We start from the raw sequence: 21824 nt of genomic DNA, 5'->3' as shown, positions 1-21824 counted from the left end.
ACCAAAGATGTAGATTATTGACTTACAATAATATTAAGAAATATTTTTTTACCTTATTTTAAAATCATCTAAAAAATATTTCTAAAGTCACATTCTATTAATTTATCCATTTTTCTTCTAAATGAATATAGACTAGAATTAGTTGCGTAGAGGGTTGAGACCCCTTCGATATTCAAATCAAATCTTAGATATTAATAGGAAACGGGGGCGTATGGCCAATGTCGGTGCCTACATGAGAATGACATGAAATTGGGGGAAAAATCATTAATTTGTTTTTTAAAAAAATGGGGTTGGACTCTAAACCCACCCTATAACTTCAAGGATGGTTCTACCCCTCACACTCTGTTTGCATAGGATAAAGAAAAATTCTATGAAGGAAAATGAAAGAGAGAAAGATTGTCCTGGTCCTTAGAGGAGGAGGAAAAGATTAAAGTTATCTGTCGTTGTCCTCTTGAGTCCTATGCTCTAAGAGATATGTCGTGGAGTGCTAGTAGTTGGACGCTGCAGGTGTTGAGTGACGAGCAACGCCGCAAGGACAAGATACCTAAACAAATGAATTAATTTAAGAAATAATATTTTGGAATAGGATGAAATTAGAACAAAATTTTTTTGAGTTCCCATTCTTACACTCCAAATCAATTGTGCCGATTCATGAGCATGCAAAAATAAAACTTATTCTTCGCTCTTCATCTCTCCTTTACTCACTTTATCCAAAACAAGGGTCAAAATTATCATTTTCCTTATTTATCCTTTCCGCTCCTTAAATCACTTTATCCCAAACAAGGGTCAAAATTATCATTCCACTTATTTACCCTTTCCTTTCCTTCTCCCATCTCCTCCTAATCCTATAGTAACAAAAAGTGATTATGTTCTTGATACATTTCTCTAATTGTGACATTGTCAAGTCCCTATTTGATAAAGTCAAAACATGGATAGGTATCACTTTTAGACATCACTGACATGACCTCCTCATCACTGACATGATCTCCTTTCTCGATACATTTCGGCAACATTACAAAAGTAAGGAGCGGCAAATGAAAGCAAGACATCTTGCTCTATCTTCCATGATTTATCTCGTATGGAATGCACGCAACATGAGCCGATTTGAGAATGTTATACCTTGATTTGAGAAGATATTTCACAAAGTCCAAATTCATGTTTGACGCTTTGTAGATATCAAGTAATCCTTTTGTAATGTGTAATAATGTTTTGTGATATGTTGAGATGTCATACAAAGTTCAAGTCATGTTTGGTACTTTGTATACATTAGTGAGATCTTGATGTGTGATATTATGTATAAAGGTTGTTTAATAGTATTTTACAAAGTCATAAAACTGTTATGCACTTTGTAAATATCATATTATTATATTTTGTTCTTTTTAGGAGTATAATACATTACCTTCCCTCGTAAAAAAAGTGATTACGTTCGCCTCAGACGCTCCTCACAGCCTGTCCCAGATTGTGTAAAAGAAGATGAATCATAAGTTCAGTTTAGCCAATAGCTAGGGGAAGAGAGGAGTATTTTTTATCCAAGGGCATGCATCCATTGAGAATTGATTCTCACCCATTATAAAGAGCATCCATACTAAGTTTTCTATAATATATCTAAAATTTAAAGTAAAACATCCACTTTATTAAATATTGATCCTGTCCGAACCAAGAGTCAGCGGACGCTGGGCACGTGGCGCTCTCTGCTGGATCCTCGAGTACTCCGGCGAACCTGCAACAAAACCGAGCCGGGAGGGGTGTCCCGGCGACGGTCCTCCGACGCTCAAGTCAGGCGAGGAATGACAAGAAGGTAGCCTCAAGATGAAGACGTGCATACCTCCGGTGAAGAAATGGAGGCCTTATATAGACCCCTCGAAGAAGCCTGGGCGCGCCAATCAAAGCAGCCACTTGCATTTGACCATGCCCAGGCATGGGTCTGTCAGAAGGGCCATGCCCAGATATGGACCCGTCAGAAAAGGCGTCCATGAGGCCATACTGCTACTGTATCAACATTTCCATGATGTGACGGCAAGATCCTCCATCGTGCGATCTTATGTACGGCCTAATCATCAGACATGCTTCTGCCGATATTCCATATCCCGAGCCGAGCGCATAGGCCGCTCGGCCACCTTTTTCTCCCCTCGCCCTTATTTTGTCCGGGCGGGTTGCCCGCTCGGCTCTTTGGCCCCTGCCGTTCGAGCTCCCGGTCGGCCCTTCGATCCTCCTGCCTTGGCGTCGGAAACCCAAACCCATGGATGGGTTATCTAACTCCGCTCGGACATACCCGGATGATCGGCTCGGCCATTAACCGCTTAGTCAGCCCTTCATCGGTTCTCAAGCTGAGACCCTTCAGGAAGTGGGTTCCCCATTCTTACTGTCGGATCACTTGCCTTCCCTTCAAGTCTAGTCGAAGGAGGCCGTGAGTCCGACTGACTGGACTATATATGTCCGAGCGGGCGGTCATCGCCTTACCGTCGCCTATAATATTCTTTGAGCCGTTCGGCCCTTATGGCGGATTTAGCCGCTCGGCTCTTCATTTTGAATGCCTCGTCGTTCAATGTGGATGCTTGCTTGTCTAAATCTTCTCGAAAATTGCGCAAATCCTTCCCATTAAGTCGCAGCACGCGCGGTATGACGCGCATTAATTGCGCCTAGTGGCAAGGCGCCACGTGGCTCTTCCCACGTGGCGGCGATGCTTAGTACGATGGGACGCGATTGCTTTGAAATGGACGGGCGGATGTTGGCCTCGCCTTTCGTGACCTGCATCCGACGGCGGAGGCCGACCAGCCTCGGCAGTATAAAATCTTCTTCTCCTCCCTTCGCCGCATGCTTGCTTGCGCGTTGCCTTCTGCTTCGTTCTGTTGCTGCGGCCTCCGGCGATCTAGCGTTTGTTTTTAGGCGGCGATCACCTCATCGGTGATTCTTTCCACCCGTTTCCTTCCCAGTGAGTCTTCTTCCTTCACTTACTAGGTCTTCTCTGCTCATTTCGCCCCTTTCGTTTCCCTGCCTTTGTGAAGTCCACAAACGCCGAGTATCGAAGGACTAACTCACAATCGGGCCTGAACGTTTTAATATTTGTAGTTTCCACGATTTCTTACTCTGGCATTCGTTATTCCGCTCGGGATGTTTATAGCCGATCGGCGCGGCTCTCGATTTTTAACGACGGTGCTCGTCGGCGCGGATGTTTTTCGGCGCAGATGTTTATAGCCGATCGGCGCGGCTCTCGATCTTTAACGACGGTGCTCGTCGGCGCGGATATTTATAGCCGGTCGCGCGCGGCTCTCGATCTTTAACGACGGTGCTCGTCGGTCTTTCCGCTCGGTTTTTATAGCCGGTCGGCGCGGCTCTCGATCTTTAACGACGGTGCTCGTCGGTCTTTCCGCTCGGTTTTTATAGCCGGTCGGCGCGGCTCCCGATCTTTAACGACGGTGCTCGTCGGCGCGGATATTTATAGCCGGTCGGCGCGGCTCTCGATCTTTAACGACGGTGCTCGTCGGTGCGGATGTTTTTCGGCGTAGATGTTTATAGCCGATCGGCGCGGCTCTCGATTTTTAACGACGGGGCTCGTAGATCTTTCCGCTCGGTTTTTATAGTCGATCGGCGCGGCTCTCGATCTTTAACGACGGTGCTCGTCGGCGCGGATATTTATAGCCGGTCGGCGCGGCTCTCGATCTTTAACGACGGTGCTCGTCGGTCTTTCGCTCGGAGGGTTTATAGACGCCGGCTCGTCTCTTGATCTTTAACGACGGTGCTCGTCGGCGCGGATATTTATAGCCGGTCGGCGCGACTCTCGATCTTTAACGACGGTGCTCGTCGGTCTTCCGCTCGGTTTTATAGCCGTCGCGGCTCTCGATCTTTAACGCCGGTGCTCGTCGGCGCGGATATTTATAGCCGGTCGGCGCGGCTCTCGATCTTTAACGACGGTGCTCGTCGGTCTTTCCGCTCGGTTTTTATAGCCGGTCGGCGCGGCTCCCGATCTTTAACGACGGTGCTCGTCGGCGCGGATATTTATAGCCGGTCGGCGCGGCTCTCGATCTTTAACGACGGTGCTCGTCGGTCTTTCCGCTCGGTTTTTATAGCCGGTCGGCGCGGCTCCCGATCTTTAACGACGGTGCTCGTCGGCGCGGATATTTATAGCCGGTCGGCGCGGCTCTCGATCTTTAACGACGGTGCTCGTCGGTCTTTCCGCTCGGTTTTTATAGCCGGTCGGCGCGGCTCTCGATCTTTAACGACGGTGCTCGTCGGCGCGGATATTTATAGCCGGTCGGCGCGGCTCTCGATCTTTAACGACGGTGCTCGTCGGTCTTTCCGCTCGGTTTTTATAGCCGGTCGGCGCGGCTCTCGATCTTTAACGACGGTGCTCGTCGGCGCGGATATTTATAGCCGGTCGGCGCGGCTCTCGATCTTTAACGACGGTGCTCGTCGGTCTTTCCGCTCGGTTTTTATAGCCGGTCGGCGCGGCTCCCGATGTTTAACGACGGTGCTCGTCGGCGCGGATATTTATAGCCGGTCGGCGCGGCTCTCGATCTTTAACGACGGTGCTCGTCGGTCTTTCCGCTCGGTTTTTATAGCCGGTTGGCGCGGCTCCCGATCTTTAACGACGGTGCTCGTTGGCGCGGATATTTATAGCCGGTCGGCGCGGCTCTCGATCTTTAACGACGGTGCTCGTCGGTCTTTCCGCTCGGTTTTTATAGCCGGTCGGCGCGGCTCTCGATCTTTAACGACGGTGCTCGTCGGCGCGGATATTTATAGCCGGTCGGCGCGGCTCTACGGTTTAACGTCTGGGCTAGACGGCCGTTAAGGCTAATTTTGACACTTCCGTTCGGCGTAGCTCTTTGTCTTTCACCCAGCTTGGATAATGCCCTCCTGACCGAACGGCTCAGGGTCTACTTCGTCGAGTATTTTGGCTCGGATAATATACCTCCGTCCGAATGGTACGGGGCCTTCGATCCTCGAGCGCTTGGCTCGACCCATTTACCTCCGGCCGAACGGCGCGGGGCCTTCGTTCCTCGAGCGCTTGGCTCGACCAATTTACCTCCGGCCGAACGGCACGGGTTATTTGCTTACAAGTCTTAACCATATAAACCTCCCGGCCGATCGGCTCGGGGGCCTTCGCGCTACGATGATAATGTCTTATATTCGCTCCTTTGACTTTTCATCTCTGCATTTCAAGTATTTAGTCGAAAAATGAAATACACAGGGTGATTTACAGTGATACACCTTTCACCCCGCCCGGTAAGGCTGGAGGTGGTTCGCACTCCACGGCCTATCTAGCTGCCGTCCGTCCTCATCCTCCAGATAATACGCGCCCGAGCGGAGCTTTTCGATGATTTTGAAAGGGCCTGCCCATGGCGCTTCAAGCTTGCCGACGTCGCCGACCGGCTTGACTTTCTTCCAGACAAGATCGCCGACTTGGAACGATCTGGGAATTACGCGCCGGTTGTAGTTTTGCTTCATCCGCTGACGGTATGCCATCAGCCGAACGGATGCCTTTGCCCTCTCCTCTTCTACCAAGTCCAGCTCCATGTTTCTTCGTTCGGTGTTGTCATCATCATAGCTCTGGATCCTGGCTGACTCAACGCCGACTTCGACCGGTATGACAGCCTCACCGCCATATACCAAATGGAACGGTGTGACTCCCGTCCCTTCTTTTGGCGTCGTTCGGATAGCCCACAAGACGCTCGGCACTTCATCCGGCCAACTCCCTCCCAAATGGTCGAGCCGAGCACGCAGAATACGAAGAATCTCCCGGTTGGCGACTTCAGCTTGACCGTTGCTCTGAGGATAGGCTACGGACGTGAAATGTTGCTCAATGCCGTAGCTTTTGCACCAATCCTCTAACATCTTCCCTGTAAACTGCCGCCCGTTGTCGGACACTAGTCGGCGAGGGATGCCGAACCGACAAATGATGTGTTGCCAAATGAATTTTTTAACCATCTGTTCAGTGATCTTTGCCAGCGGCTCGGCCTCCACCCACTTGGAGAAATAATCTACCGCCACTAGTAAAAATTTCCTCTGCCCGGTCGCCATCGGAAATGGACCCACAATATCCATTCCCCATTGATCGAACGGACATGAGATGGTTGATGCCTTCATCTCCTCTGCCGGTCGGTGGGAGAAGTTGTGATACTTCTGGCATGAAAGGCATGTAGATACTGTCTGAGCGGCATCTGTTTGTAAAGTTGGCCAAAAGTATCCGGCCAAGAGGATCTTCTTGGCCAATGAGCGTCCGCCCGGATGACCCCCGCATGATCCTTGATGTACTTCCTGGAGGATGTAAGCTGAGTCCTCCGAGCTTACACATTTCAACAAAGGGCGCGAGAAAGCTTTCTTGTAAAGCTGATCTCCGATGAGTGTGAACCGACCGGCTCTTCTTCTGAGGAGCCGGGCTGCATATTCATCAGATGGTGTGGTGCCCGAACGGAGGAATTCTATAATGGGTGTCCTCCAGTCACTTGGAAATGTGAGGCCTTGCATCCGATCGACATGCGCCACCAGTAGCGTTTTTTCAATTGGTTGCTGAACGGCGACCGGCGTTATTGAGCTCGCTAGTTTGGCTAACTCATCGGCTGCCTGGTTCTCCGTTCGGGGGATCTTCTGAATAAGCACCTCTTGGAAAGTAGCTTTGAGTTTTTCAAAGGCCTCAGCGTAGAGTTTGAGCCGAACACAGTTGATTTCAAAGGTGCCGGAAAGTTGCTGAGCGGCCAACTGTGAATCAGAATAGAGTGTCACCCGAGCTGCTCCCACATGCCGTGCTGCCTGCAATCCGGCTATGAGGGCCTCATACTCTGCTTCGTTGTTAGTAGCTTTGTAATCTAGCCGGACGGATAGGTGCATCTTTTCTTCCTGAGGTGAGAGTAGTAATATTCCGATCCCACTTCCAAGCCGAGTGGAGGATCCATCCACATATATTCTCCACATAGCTTCAGGCTCTGGCCTTTGCACTTCGGTCACAAAATCAGCCAAGGATTGGGCTTTAATCGCCGAGCGGGGCTGATATTGGATGTCAAATTCACTCAATTCTGTCGTCCACTTGATAAGCCGTCCAGACGCTTCCGGATTCAACAGCACTCTTCCAAGTGGACTGTTCGTCCGGACAATAATGGTATGGGCCAAGAAATACGGTCGCAGGCGCCGAGCGGCTAGAACCAAAGCGAAAGCCAACTTCTCGAGCCCGGTGTAACGAGATTCAGCGTCTTTTAAAATATGGCTTAGAAAATACACCGGCTGCTCTTCGCCGTTCGCCCTCACAAGTGCTGAGCCCACAGCATGCTCAGTTGACGACAGATACATATAAAGTGACTCACCCCCGATCGGCTTGGCTAACACTGGCAGAGAATTAAGATATATCTTCAACTCTTCAAATGCTCGGTCACATTCTTCATCCCACTGGAACTTAGCAGCCTTGCGCAGAACCTTGAAGAATGGAAGGCTCCGGTCGGCGGTTCTGGAGATGAATCTGGATAAAGCAGTTATCCGACCGGTCAACCTTTGCACTTCTCTAGTATTTCTAGGGGACGGCATGTCTTGCAGTGCTTTCACCTTGCTGGGATTTGCTTCGATTCCCCGCTCGGTCACTATGTACCCCAAACGCCCTCCTTTAGCTCCGAACAGGCACTTCTGTGGATTTAGCTTGACTCCATATTTGCGCAGTGTTCGGAAGGTTTCTTCCATATCCTTGAAAAGATCGGCCGCTCGGACGGATTTGATAAGAATGTCGTCCACATAAACTTCCAGATTCCGCCCGATCTGCTCCTTGAAAACCTTGTTCATCAAGCGTTGATAGGTGGCTCCGGCATTCTTCAATCCGAACGGCATCACATTGTAACAATATGTGCCGTCAGCCGTTACGAAGCTTACTTTTTCTTGGTCTTCCCGGGCGAGCGGTACTTGATGATATCCTTGGTAAGCATCAAGCATGCAAATTAGTTCGCAGCCGGCTGTGGAGTCCACCAACTGATCTATCCGGGGCAGAGGATAAAAATCCTTGGGGCATGCCTTGTTTAAATCTCGAAAGTCGATGCAGACCCTCCACTTGCCGCCCGGCTTGGAGACCAAGACTACGTTGGCCAGCCAGCTCGGGAACTGCACCTCGCGTATGTGGCCGGCCTTCAGAAGTTTTTCTACTTCCGTCCGGATGATGGCATTCTGCTCGGCGCTGAAGTCCCTTTTTCTCTGCTTCACTGGCCGAGCGTCCGGTCGGACATGCAATTCATGTTGCGCTAGGCTCGGCGAAATCCCAGGTAACTCATGTGTCGACCAGACGAAGACATCATGATTTCGTTGGAGGCATTGGATCAGCTTCTCCTTCTGTTCTTCCGCCAGATCAGAGGCGATAAAAGTCGTGGCCTCCGATCGGGTCGGATGGATCTGGACTTCCTCCTTTTCATCATAAATTAAAGCAGGAGGTTTCTCGGTTATGGCATGTACCTCAATTCGGGGAGCCTTCCGAGCGGAACAAGCCTCTGCTCGGATCATCTCTATATAGCACCGCCGAGCTGCTAGCTGATCTCCCCGCACTTCTCCTACTTTGTCCTCCACGGGGAACTTTATCTTCTGATGGAAGGTTGAGACAACTGCTCGGAATTCGCCGAGCGCCGGTCGTCCCAAAATGACGTTGTAGGATGAGGGAGAGTCGACCACCACGAAGTTAACTGTCCTGGTCCTCCTGAGCGGCTCTTCTCCCAGCGAGGTGGCCAGCCGGATTTGTCCGACCGGCTGAACTTCGTTACCCGTAAACCCGTAGAGCGGGGTTGTCATGGGCAGCAGCTCGGCTCGATCAATTTGTAACTGATCGAACGCCTTCTTGAATATGATGTTGACCGAACTCCCTGTGTCAACAAATATGCGGTAAATGGTGTAATTTGCTATTACCGCTTTAATGAGCAGCGCGTCGTCGTGGGGCACTTCTACTCCTTCTAAGTCCTCGGGTCCGAAAGTGATTTCCGGTCCACTCGCCCGCTCCTGGCTGCAACCGACCGCGTGGATCTGAAGTTGCCGGACGCCCGCCTTTCTGGCTCGGTTGGAGTCTCCTCCGGTCGGCCCGCCAGCAATAACGTTGATCTCGCCCCGGGAAGTATTGCTCCTATTTTCCTCCTCCCGAGCGGACGGTCGTGACCGTTCTCTGGACGCCCGGCGATTCTCCTGCCTCGGGGATCGGTGCCGATCGGGTGTCTGCTGATGTCGCCTCTCGGTGCGGGTTCGGTCAGCTTCATGAGTCCTAAGTCTCCTGTCGGTGGGAGGAGACCGTCGCTCGGCTTTCCTGGGAACAGGATTGGACACAAAGGGAAGGCTTCGGCAATCCCTCGTGTTATGCGTATCCGTCTGGTGGTAGGAGCAGAACATAGGGGTCCACCTCTTCTTTGGCTTGGGCCGAGTGGCAACCACCTCTTGTACGTGAGATCTGGCGTGTGGGGATCGGATTGCTTCGGCCCTCGGTCCTCTAGGCGGCTGCTGAGCGGCTTGCTGTTTCCGCTTGGCATGAATAGGTGCCCGCTCGGCTGGAGCTTCCTTTTTCCGAGCGGCTTGCGCTTCTTCCACATTTATGTATTCGTTGGCCCGATGCAGCATGTGATCATAATCTCGGGGCGGCTTTCGGATGAGCGATCGGAAGAAGTCCCCATCCACAAGGCCTTGCGTGAAGGCATTCATCATTGTCTCCGATGTGGCCGTTGGGATATCCATCGCCACTTGGTTGAACCGCTGAATGTAAGCTCGAAGCGATTCTCTCGGCTCTTGCTTGATGGCAAACAAGCTGACACTTGTCTTCTGGTAACGCCGACTGCTGGCGAAGTGGTGGAGGAAGGCCGTTCGGAATTCCTTGAAGCTCGTGATGGATCCGTCCGGCAACCTTCGAAACCACCGTTGAGCCGATCCCGAGAGGGTGGTAAGGAAAACTCTACACTTTACTCCATCTGTGTACTGATGGAGCGTGGCTGTATTATCGAACTTACCCAGATGATCATCCGGGTCCGTTGTTCCATTGTATTCGCCGATCGTCGGAGGCACGTAGTGCTTGGGCAGAGGGTCTCGTAGGATAACCTCCGAAAATTGGCGATTGATCCGCTCGGGGAGCTTTCCCCTTCCTGTCATCCCGCCTTGGCATTTCATCTGAGGAAGATCCTCTATCTCTTCGGGCTGGTATGGCTTCAGGGGTGCGAAACAAGGCCCGATGGAATGCGACGGTGGTTGGAGGTGCTTTCGCTCGGCCATGAGACGCAGATGTTGCTTGCTGCTCCGCCCGCTCGGCGGATGCTTTTTGTTTTTGCTCCATGAGTTTGGCGGCCCTTATCTCGACCAGGGCGTCGAGTTCCTCTGTTGAAAGCGTCACCGTGTGTTGTCGTCCAGCCTCGTCCATTGTCTCCGATCGGAGGCAGGAGCGTTCCCACAGACGGCGCCAATTTGATCCTGTCCGAACCAAGAGTCAGCGGACGCTGGGCACGTGGCGCTCTCTGCTGGATCCTCGAGTACTCCGGCGAACCTGCAACAAAACCGAGCCGGGAGGGGTGTCCCGGCGACGGTCCTCCGACGCTCAAGTCAGGCGAGGAATGACAAGAAGGTAGCCTCAAGATGAAGACGTGCATACCTCCGGTGAAGAAATGGAGGCCTTATATAGACCCCTCGAAGAAGCCTGGGCGCGCCAATCAAAGCAGCCACTTGCATTTGACCATGCCCAGGCATGGGTCTGTCAGAAGGGCCATGCCCAGATATGGACCCGTCAGAAAAGGCGTCCATGAGGCCATACTGCTACTGTATCAACCTTTCCATGATGTGACGGCAAGATCTTCCATCGTGCGATCTTATGTACGGCCTAATCATCAGACATGCTTCTGCCGATATTCCATATCCCGAGCCGAGCGCATAGGCCGCTCGGCCACCTTTTTCTCCCCTCGCCCTTATTTTGTCCGGGCGGGTTGCCCGCTCGGCTCTTTGGCCCCTGCCGTTCGGACTCCCGGTCGGCCCTTCGATCCTCCTGCCTTGGCGTCGGAAACCCAAACCCATGGATGGGTTATCTAACTCCGCTCGGACATACCCGGATGATCGGCTCGGCCATTAACCGCTTAGTCAGCCCTTCATCGGTTCTCAAGCTGAGACCCTTCAGGAAGTGGGTTCCCCATTCTTACTGCCGGATCAAATATAAATAATTATTTTTCATTATACACTATGGGAATGCTTGAGAGAGCTTTTGTTTATTTAAAAGTGATTTTTATAAAGATTATTTTGAAGTTAGTGAAAAGTTAAAGTATTGAGTGGTTGGAAACAGAAACCAAAAGCTAATACAAGATAAAGTTTGAGTGTTTGATGAATAATTACTTTCAAACTTAAATTTTAATTACACGACAATAATATCCTTAAATTATATACATGAATTTTTTTAATTATCTAAATATAATTTTGATACACATCAACAACAATAATAATAATAATAATAATGATGATGATGATGATGATGATAATGTGTTTATATAATTATTATTATATTTTGAATAATATATCAAATTTATTTTTTTATAACATGAATGCTTGAAAAAAATGTATAAAATTAATGAAAATAAAAATATAAAAAAATGACAAAATTTATATAAATACATTAAAAATATGTATAAAAAGTTATGAAAATACAAATTATATAAGAATGTAAAATATTATTTTAAAAATAAATACTTATAATAAAATATGATTATTATTTTAAATCAAAAGTATGATTTCAATTATGTAAAATAATGAATTTATTAAGGACATCAATATCAATTTTTAATATATATATATATACAAATTCTTACTTATATCTTTTGAGTAAAAGTTATAAAATCTTAAATAGAATTTAATATTCATAAATACTTAAAATACAGTTAGATTTAAGAAATGCTTAGTGATACTCCCTATATCAGTTATCCTAAAATTTTCATTATCTTTATTTTTTTTATTATTTTTTCTCTCTATTTCACTTTTATAGTTTTTTATTATTTGTTTTTTCTACATAATATTTGTTTTCCATTATCTAATCCATTTCCTTTATTTGTTCTCTCCCAAATTAAATGATATTTTAATATTTAAAAATTAATTTTATTTCTTAAAATTTTCATAAAATTTAAATTCATGTAATGGATAGATAGATAGCTGCAAAGTTTTTTTCTACAAAAATATAAAATTTGTATTTAGAAAAAACTTACATAGACACTCTAAAATATGTTACCATCTCATATGAGAGTATTCTTTAGTCCACTTTTTATAGATAAAGGGATGATCCATAATATAATTATGATAGTATTGTGACCACGATTCGACTGTAATTAGTTGTGATATCTTTCTGAGTTCGTCTTTCTACCTAGGTTGTAGTTTGAGTCGGGTAGATAGCTGAAGGTCGTCCGGAGGTCACTGATGATGGGTAGGTGGTTGAGCTGTCGGGCGCCGAGCGAAGGGCGATCTCTAATCGTCCATCCTGATCCAAACTATAATTTAGATTGAAAGAAAACTCTAGAGACAAATTTAACTAATTATGATCACCGTGATCTAACTATAATTAGATTATGAAGTATCTCCTAATCCAAAAACAAATAGACAAGAGAATTCGATTCGTCCTCTAACCACCCATCATCCGATGGGGACTATATATCTACTCTGAATCAGAGAGTGTCAGAGGAGAGGACAGAATAGTGAATAGATGTACCTCTCCAATATCGATATCGTTATCTTATATACGAAGAAAAAACAAAGATGAAAAATTATACCGTCTGATTCTCAAATGGTGCATCTCCTTGTAACGGATAACACTGTTTTACAAAGTTTCATAATGATTGTAGCTACTTTGCCTAAATGGAGACAATTGTTATGCGTTATCGCACACTTGTTGTCTTTCCTTTGCATGACGAACTCGAGTTCATGGTCCTTCATAAAAAGATAGAACTCCTGAGTCTTTGACTCCCGATTGCTCTGACAATCAGACATTCGGACTCAGGCTCTCTGGTACTTTTTGGGCGTTTGAGCCGTCGGGCATTTGGCCTTGGTCCTCAAATCCTCATGCATTTAACACTCGAACAATCTACACTCGCTCTTTGGCGCTTGACAAATGACTACTCGGGCACTCGGCATGATGACCTAGCTATCTCAAGGCAGGCTAATGTGAGCATTTCCTGTGGACCTTATATAGGTCGGATACCAAAGGTATCAAGTATAATTACTAATATTTGTATACGTTTAGTGAAATACGATGAATAATGTTATTCCCCAATAATTTTTTAATTTGATTTTTGAGCTTCTAACTAGAGTTGATCATGGCCATTGAGTGGTCGGAATGGAGCGGATGCGGACCTGACTTCTACATCTTCTATCAGCAGATCGACGTCCATTCAAAATCGGACGGTCACGAATAGCCCATCTGAACCGGAGAGCTTTACGAACCCGATCTGCGCTGCTTATATCGTGGCCGTCTGATTCTTTATGATCGCACTTATCGTGCGGACATTTCGCCTCGATTTCAAACTCCGTTTCGAATCCCGCCTTTTCTACAACGAGCAAAAAGCCCAACATATTTGCCATCTTTTTCATGTAAATTTCATTCCGATCCCCGGTCACTCCAGCGTCGCCATTAACGGGCCTTCGACTTCTCTGTTGACTCGGATCTGCCGGAGATGGGATCTCGCCACGAGAAGGACAAGGCGGTGAACGTTCAGGTTCTTCTCCGCTGCAGGTAGGGGAAGGAAGAGCTCCAGTGCTCTCTGTTTTACTCGATTAGGGTTAGGGGATGGAATCTATAAGGGCCCGTCTGGAGGTGTGATATGAGGCCATAGTCAATGATGTTTGTTTAGGGTTCTGACTATTTTTCATTTTTTTTTGCTGATCTGAAGGCCCTTTAACGAAGACGAGCTGAGAAACAATGCGCCGCAGGTGGTGACCTGCAACGAGTACCAGAGGGAGGTCGCGGTGTCGCAGGCGATCGCTGGAAAGCAGATTGACAGGGTTTTTACTTTTGATAAGGTGTGCCTTCGTTTTTTTTAAAATAATTTTTTTTGTCACGACTAAGTGCATTGTATGTTTGAAATCAGATTCAGTGAAGTAGGATGAAATTTCAGTATTTGCAGTGGCTTTTTATCTTTTATTTAGAGTCTGAGCAAGGAATCAGAGGTGCTTATACCTATAAGTCTACCTCTATTCTAAGCCAGTAGGGATAGAAAGAAATTTGTTCAACATTCAACTAACGAAATTACTATCCAGGAATCAGAAAAAAATCTGCAGGGTTATTTGACTATTTTCAACTAAATAAAATGGTAATTATTAAGGTTGGAATTTATCCTTCTGCCTCGTTTGTATTTTATAAATCCTATCTATACACTTATTCCCATGGTATCCTCTAAAGTACAATTCTCTATTCTGTTTTTTTTCCTCAAGTGAAGTTAACTGATTAGTTGTGATGTGAGTGTTTGAATACAACCTGTCAGTTAAACATATATGCATTGAAATTTTATGATAAGAAAATGAAAACTTTATTTTCCTTTCTAATTAAAGTTTATATAGCCATTGACTAGCTTCCTCGTGGAACTAAAGTGTATCTAATTCTTTTTAGATAACTTACTTCATGAAGTAATGACTAAGCCTAAAGTTATCAGTTGTGCTGTGACATAAAAATACTACAACATAATATACAGGTTAATGAATTTGCAGTTGTATTCATATTTTATCCTCATAGGTGGAATTTAGATGATGCCATGACTTAGCCATGATTGATGGTTTTGTGAAGTTTAATGTCTCAACATATGCATTAGGGGGTTTCTGAAAGATGACATTCATATGAGGATCAACTAAAGCTGTGAGAATAGCATTTTGAAGTGTGGCTATTATATTTGTGTTTTGATCATTTTTTAATCTTAATAGTTAGAGAATGATGATTTAGAATTTATTTATACTTTAATTTATTCTGATTTTATTTTGAAATTGATTTGTATTGTTTGAGTTGGTAATCTTTAATGCAGTTTCAACTATATCACTTGTTTCATTTAAGAGAAAACTCTCCATTTTTCAGGTGTTTGGTCCTTCAGCAAAACAAGCAGATCTTTATGATCAAGCTGTTGTTCCAATTGTAAATGAGGTTTTAGAGGGTTTCAATTGCACCATTTTTGCTTATGGGCAAACTGGAACCGGGAAAACTTACACAATGGAAGGCGAATGTAGAAAGGCTAAAGTATGCCATTTCTTTTTCAATGCAAGTTCTAGTTTTAGTTGTGAATCAACATTTTGCTTACAAACCTTCCAATAATTTGAAATGAATATTTTGCTAAGGTGATAATTTAACTGTTCCAGAGCGGCCCAAAAGGTCAATTGCCTGCAGATGCAGGTGTCATTCCTCGAGCTGTGAAACAAATTTTTGACACGTTAGAGAGACAAAATGATGAATACAGTGTAAAGGTCACCTTCCTGGAATTGTATAATGAAGAAATAACTGATTTGCTTGCTCCGGAAGAGTTATCTAAGATTGTTTTAGAGGAAAGGCAAAAAAAGCCACTTCCCCTCATGGAAGATGGTAAAGGTGGCGTGCTTGTAAGAGGTCTTGAGGAGGAGATAGTAACAAGCGCTGTTGAGATATTTTCTCTCCTAGAAAGAGGTTCAGCTAAAAGGCGCACTGCAGAGACTCTCTTGAATAAACAATCAAGGTTAGGTAGCATACTCCTTTAATTTTATTCCTTTTTATTGGAAAAGTTTTGTTATTTAATGTTCTCTTCCCATTTTTTTAACAATTCAGCCGATCACATTCTCTGTTTTCTATTACCATTCACATTAAAGAGGCTACTCCAGAAGGGGAAGAGCTAATCAAATGTGGCAAACTGAATCTAGTTGATTTAGCTGGATCTGAGAACATATCTCGCTCAGGTGCAAGGGAGGTAAGGTTCATATTGTTTGTTACTCCTACATGAAATGATATTAAATATTAGTTAAAATATTTAGTTATTTACTATCATTATACAACCTTTTTTGGTTATCTAAGTTATCATATTTTATTGGTTTTATGTGAATAATAATTGAGAAAAAAATTGTATTTTGTGTCAACAAGATGAGCATAGATAAGATATCAACATATTAAAAAAATATAAAATCAACATGCAATTTGTGTCATGGCACTTCTTTAATAATGAGGCATTGTTCATGTAGAATTTTCCCCCTTGCTACTTTGAAAGTGCAGCCCTAGTGATTCTCTATCAATATCTGGTTACAATGGATTTTCCTCGATTGCTACTCTTCAATTATCCAATGATCAAAAACTAGGTAAAGCTATATGCAAGAGCTAATATTTTTCTCCCTTCATCCATCCATATGATTGGTGAAAAGTAAAGGTCTCCTCTGTAAATGTTGCAAATTAATTTTCAATAAAGATAAAATTATATCATTAACAATGATATGAATTTTACCCAAACCTTGCAATTGTTCACCAGGACTTAACTTTTATCCCCTTTTATGTGAGAAATTCTGTCCCTTTTTAGGAGTAGATGTTACAAAATTTTGGTTATGTTATGTAACCTCGATCAACTTTTACTAGAGCAAAACAAGCTATGCTCATTCCTGCTTGGATTAACATTACTCTGAATCATTCTTATTTTTGTATTCTTTTGTGTCAAGGGCCGTGCAAGAGAAGCAGGTGAGATCAACAAAAGCTTGCTTACTCTAGGTCGTGTTATTACTGCTCTGGTAGAGCATCTTGGACATATACCCTACAGGTTTAAATATTTAACTTAGTCTTTACTTTTCAATGTTTTACAGCTTTTAATCTTTAACAAAATTCTATATGTGATGTACAGAGACAGCAAACTTACACGTTTACTTCGTGATTCATTGGGTGGGAGAACAAAAACATGCATAATAGCTACTGTGTCCCCTTCTGTGCATTGCCTTGAGGAAACTCTTAGTACACTGGATTATGCTCACAGGGCTAAGAATATTAAAAATAGACCTGAGGTACCTAATTTTTACCTCTTAGAATGTTATTGATTCTCTGCTCACGGCTTTGGGAAATAAATGAAACTTTCTCTCCTTTTCTAATGCCATTTTTTTCATCGAAAATATTTTTCTATCTGGGGAAAATAAAAAATTTACAGTGTTAAAAGACAATTTAAGACAGTATGAACATCTTGAATATGATCAATAGGTACTATTTAATTAATTACTGTTCAATTTTTGTGAAATCAAAATATTGGTGGTTAATGATCTTATATACAGTAGTTTAATATCTATATAAGCAACCATACAAAATTATTCTTATATGGTATCCTTCTAAATGCTTTTTCTTGTAAGAAATTTGACCTGATTTTCACAACAGGCAGCAATCTAGCTTATGTGATAATTTGGTTTTGGCATGATTGATGAGGAATTATTCTTTTACCCTCTGTAATTCTAGTCTATAAACATCTAAATCATTAAATTTGTGTTAAATAAATGTTAAAAGAATTATCCCTTCAGAAAGGAACTTTTGTAGATTAATGGCAATGTCTTTCATAGTTGTTTCTTAGGGTTAAATTTTAAATGGAAGAAAATAAAGCTAAAAATATTTGATGGAGCAATGCATAATGAGTTGGCAAATTTGCTGACTCAAATTGCTGTCATGTCAACATTCAACAGCAAGATTTTTTCTTAGGTTTTGAGAAACAAGTGAAACGTCTATTTTTTCCTTTTACTACTGCCACTCTTATTGCATTAAGAAATAACTGTCTGGGAAAAACTTTTTGTAATCTGATCAATATCTGTAGATGGCCCTTGAAATTTGTGAATTGATTAGGTAAACCAAAAGATGATGAAATCAACATTGATCAAGGATCTTTATGGGGAAATTGATCGCCTTAAAGCTGGTATTTATATATTTTTTTTTTTTGCCAATAACTAATTGAATTTTCTTGGATAGTTAAACTAATGATTTCATATGTTAGAGGTGTATGCTGCTCGTGATAAAGTTGGTGTATATATTCCTAAGGAGAGGTACTACCAGGAGGAGAATGAAAGGAAGGTATAATTTAAGGAACAATTTTGAATCTTTTATGCCATATCCATTGAAAAATAAACTTATGCCTGTCAATTTTAGCATTCTGTATTTAGATTGAATTAGTTTTTTTTTTTGTTTATTGGCATGGTTTAGATTTCACCATTTTCAGTGTCTCTACTCCCAATACTTTATTCTTATCTTAATTAAAATTAATTTTTAGAAATTCTTTAAAGCATTCACTCAATTTGTTTTCTTTCTTGCACGAAGGCAATGGCAGAACAAATTGAGCAAATGACATTAATGATAGAGACTAATCAAAAGGTGAGAATTAACAATTTTGGTAAAGTATATAATCAACTCAATCTAAGTTGAACATATTTCTTGCAACTCATTCTTTTTGTTTCATCAGCAACTTGAAGATCTCCAAGGGAAGTACAATGGTGAACTTCAACATTCTGCAGAGTTGACCCAGACACTTGACAATATGGAGGTTGTTGGATTTAAATAATTATTCTTCTGGTTGTTGAGTTCTTTTAACTGATTTACTGCAATTGTGATGCAGAAAAGATTAGATCAGACAAGCAAGTTACTAGCTAGTGTCACAGATGATCTTAAGTGTGCCCAATATACTCTTCAGGAAAAAGAGTTCATCATCTCTGAACAGAGAAAAGCAGGTATTTAATTACTTATACAGTCTTGCAAAACTTGTGTCGTTATGCTAATACTCAAAATATGCAAATCAGAAAATGCATTAGTCCATCAAGCTTCTGTCCTGTCTTCTGATTTGGAAAAATCTCTTCGTGATAATGCATCGTTATTCTCTAAGATAGGTAACTTTTGTTCTGTGAATATTTTTTTTTGTTTCTAAATTATAATAGCTTTCCATGCTATTAGCTCATATCTTAAAAACTTCACAGCTAGAGAAGACAAACTCGGTGCGACCAACAGGTCTGTTGTCAAAAATTTTCAAGTTGAATTGGCAGCAAAGGTTGGACTTCTTTGCAATACTGTTATTTCATCCATAGATGAACAGAATAAATATCTTCTCTCTATTGAGAAGATGTGCCAATCTTGCCTTGATTTTAGTGAAAAGGTATGTGCTTTTAGAGGCATTTCATTGCACTCTATAATTTTTTGTTGTATGATTTATCTGATTGTTCTCTTGCTGATATAATTAATTCAGGGTGCGATCGAATTGAAGAAGAAAGTATTAGCTTCGAAATCATTGTTTGTATCACATATGGAAGCTGTTCAAAATGTTGTGAGACTTCATAAAGCTGGTAATACTGCCAACCTGGAGGAAATGTCTGATCTGGTTGCCTCCAATTGTTGCTCTCTTGATCAAGTAAGTAGCTAAATGGAACCCATATGAGTTCTTGAAATGATCTCAGTTATTTTCATGCTTCCATTCTTTATTTAACCATTCACCTGCTATGCTTACTTATGCATCAGTTGTTATCTCTTGGGGAGATTGAAGCTGATCAGAGCTTTAGTAATCTGCAAAAGTTATTATCCCAACACGGAGGAGAAATTGCAAATTTTACCCATGAACTTCGTGAGGTTTGCATCGCATTATCAACATTTAGTTGTTTAATTGATTTTTTTTATCCTAACCTAGTTGTACTTCATCCAGAGATTCAATGCATGCATAAACCTTGTGAAAGAAATCTCTGTGTTCACATACAGCTTACTCGATACATTTGGTCAGAAAGCAGAAAGGCTTAGAAGCCAGTCAAATCTGCTGCATGAAAGACATGTGATGTGCATACATGATTTGCAGACGGCTTATGAGGTATAATTTTTGACTCTCTTTCTACACAGATTTCGTTCTTATTCAATAATCTGATTTTGGCCCATTGATATTTTCCAACAGGAGCAATCCAAATACGAAGAAGAGAAGCTTCTTTCAGAGATAGCTGGTTTAGTATCCAGTCACATGTGTCGGCAAAAAAAACTGGTTTGCTCAAAATCCATGTTTGAAGATGTAAATTTTTTTCAAGCATTACAATCACATGTTTTGCCTTTAAGGTGGATGAGAGGCTTGCTAGTATGGAAGAAGTAGCGTTGGTTGGCAAAGAAAATGTACAAGAGATTACAACGACATTGGATGTCTTGACCACTGATGCAAAGAGGAAATGGGAAAACTTTTGCAAGGGCACCGAACATGATTTGAAGGATGCCTCCAATTTTTCTGCAGCAAAGCACTGTTGTATAGAACTCAAGCTACAGCAATGGTCAGTGCAAGTCGGATTCAGTATACCTCTCCGATCCTGTCTTAAACTAAATTTCTTTTTGATTCACCATGCCTATCTAAACAACTTTTCAGCATCGACAATGCCCATGTTGCTACTCAACAATGGAAGAAGACTCTTACTTCAGCCAATGAGCTAAGCAATAAACATGCTGCTGAGTTGGATGTTCACATAAGGTTTATATTTCCTCCATTTATTCAAGTTTTGTGAGTTTTTTCCCGATACATGACTTGATAAAATGCACAAGCACCTTTATTGCAGATCTGCTATTGATAGCAATGAGCAACATGACATCGAAATTGCTTCTGCTCGAGATGCTGCTGTTGATGCTGCTTCAAAGAGCAGTTCAGACATAATTCAGAATCTTGAGAGTGTGTTCTTGCTTTGTATTCGAAAATCTACTTTCAGAAGTAGTGATACTGAGATTCTATTTTACCTTTTGGTTGCCTAACTGCTAAAATTTTCGATCAGGTATGTTAGAACATGAGCAAGAGCGCGTGAAACAAGTGATAACTGCAGTAGAATTGCATGACACTCACATACGAGAGTTGCAGGTGTCACATGCAACTCATGCTGCTGACATCAACAGGCATGCCGAGGAAACGTTCCAAAACAATTACCAGGTAAGTTCAAACATATTATTCAACTTAAGGGAGCGTTCAAATTTAGTCAAGTCAATAGTAGCATATTCATCGAACTTTATAATGTTTTCTTATCGGCCTCCACTTATTATTGGGAACGAAACTAAGTGTCGCACCTCTTTATTTCAACATTGTATCCCAATTTTTTGTTATCATCTAAGTCTGAATCTAGATTCAATTTTTTTCCCCAGGATTACGAACCAACTGGTGAAACCCCCATGAGGTCTGAATTAGAGATTCCAAGCAGGGGGATGATCGAATCTCTTCGAACGATGCCAATGGAAGCTCTGCTCGAGGAATTCCGAGAGAACCACCCTGTTGGCACTTCCAAGCAGCAGCCTATCAAACAATCTCTTATTCCACGATCTCCGTTCACTCAGCGTAATTGACACACCAATCTTTAATCTCTCTGCATCTAGTAATGTGGCTACATGGTTGCTTGTTTCAACGCATTGTAATCTTATTCGTCTCATGCTCACGTCCTGAGGGGATCAATCTTAGATCCCCCTTTGATTTTTAGTTTGTAACATCATCTCTGTGTTGAAAGAAACGTGAATCAGAGTACTTCAAATCATTTGGTGTCTAATAAATTAGAGGATTTTAGTTTTCAGTGATTTCGTATTATTTCGGTTCCACGTAAATAAATAAATATCATATACGATTTTATTATGTTTTTCTATTTATATTATGTTACTTTCTAAAATCCATGCAACAGCTTAAATTTCTGTCTGGTATTATATCATGTCAATATAATGTTAGTTTAATTAATATGTACAACAAGAAATTATTATTTCTATACTAGTATCTTAATCTGTGATTTGATGTTGAGGTCAACGGTTTAGCCCCAAGTAAATTTTTTACGAGCCATTCAGATAAATTTAAAAAATATAGAGGAATTCTGACGGACGATCCAGTAGCGATGTATAAGTGCATGGGAGACTAGAGCTCTTTATTTCGGACGGTTTGGTGAAGGTGTTGAGA

General features: G+C 42.9%; 1 pseudogene; it reads left to right on the top strand.

The window, feature by feature from the left end:
• The first annotated feature begins 13531 nt into the window (after positions 1-13531).
• LOC121997502 lies at positions 13532-21453 on the top strand (annotated as a pseudogene).
• Positions 21454-21824: the final 371 nt, after the last annotated feature.

This window comes from Zingiber officinale, chromosome 6A (genome assembly GCF_018446385.1).
Source record: "Zingiber officinale cultivar Zhangliang chromosome 6A, Zo_v1.1, whole genome shotgun sequence".
NCBI classification, from domain to species: domain Eukaryota; kingdom Viridiplantae; phylum Streptophyta; class Magnoliopsida; order Zingiberales; family Zingiberaceae; genus Zingiber; species Zingiber officinale.
Note: the sequence above shows the minus strand (reverse complement) of the source record. Positions and strands in the feature narration are given on the sequence as shown.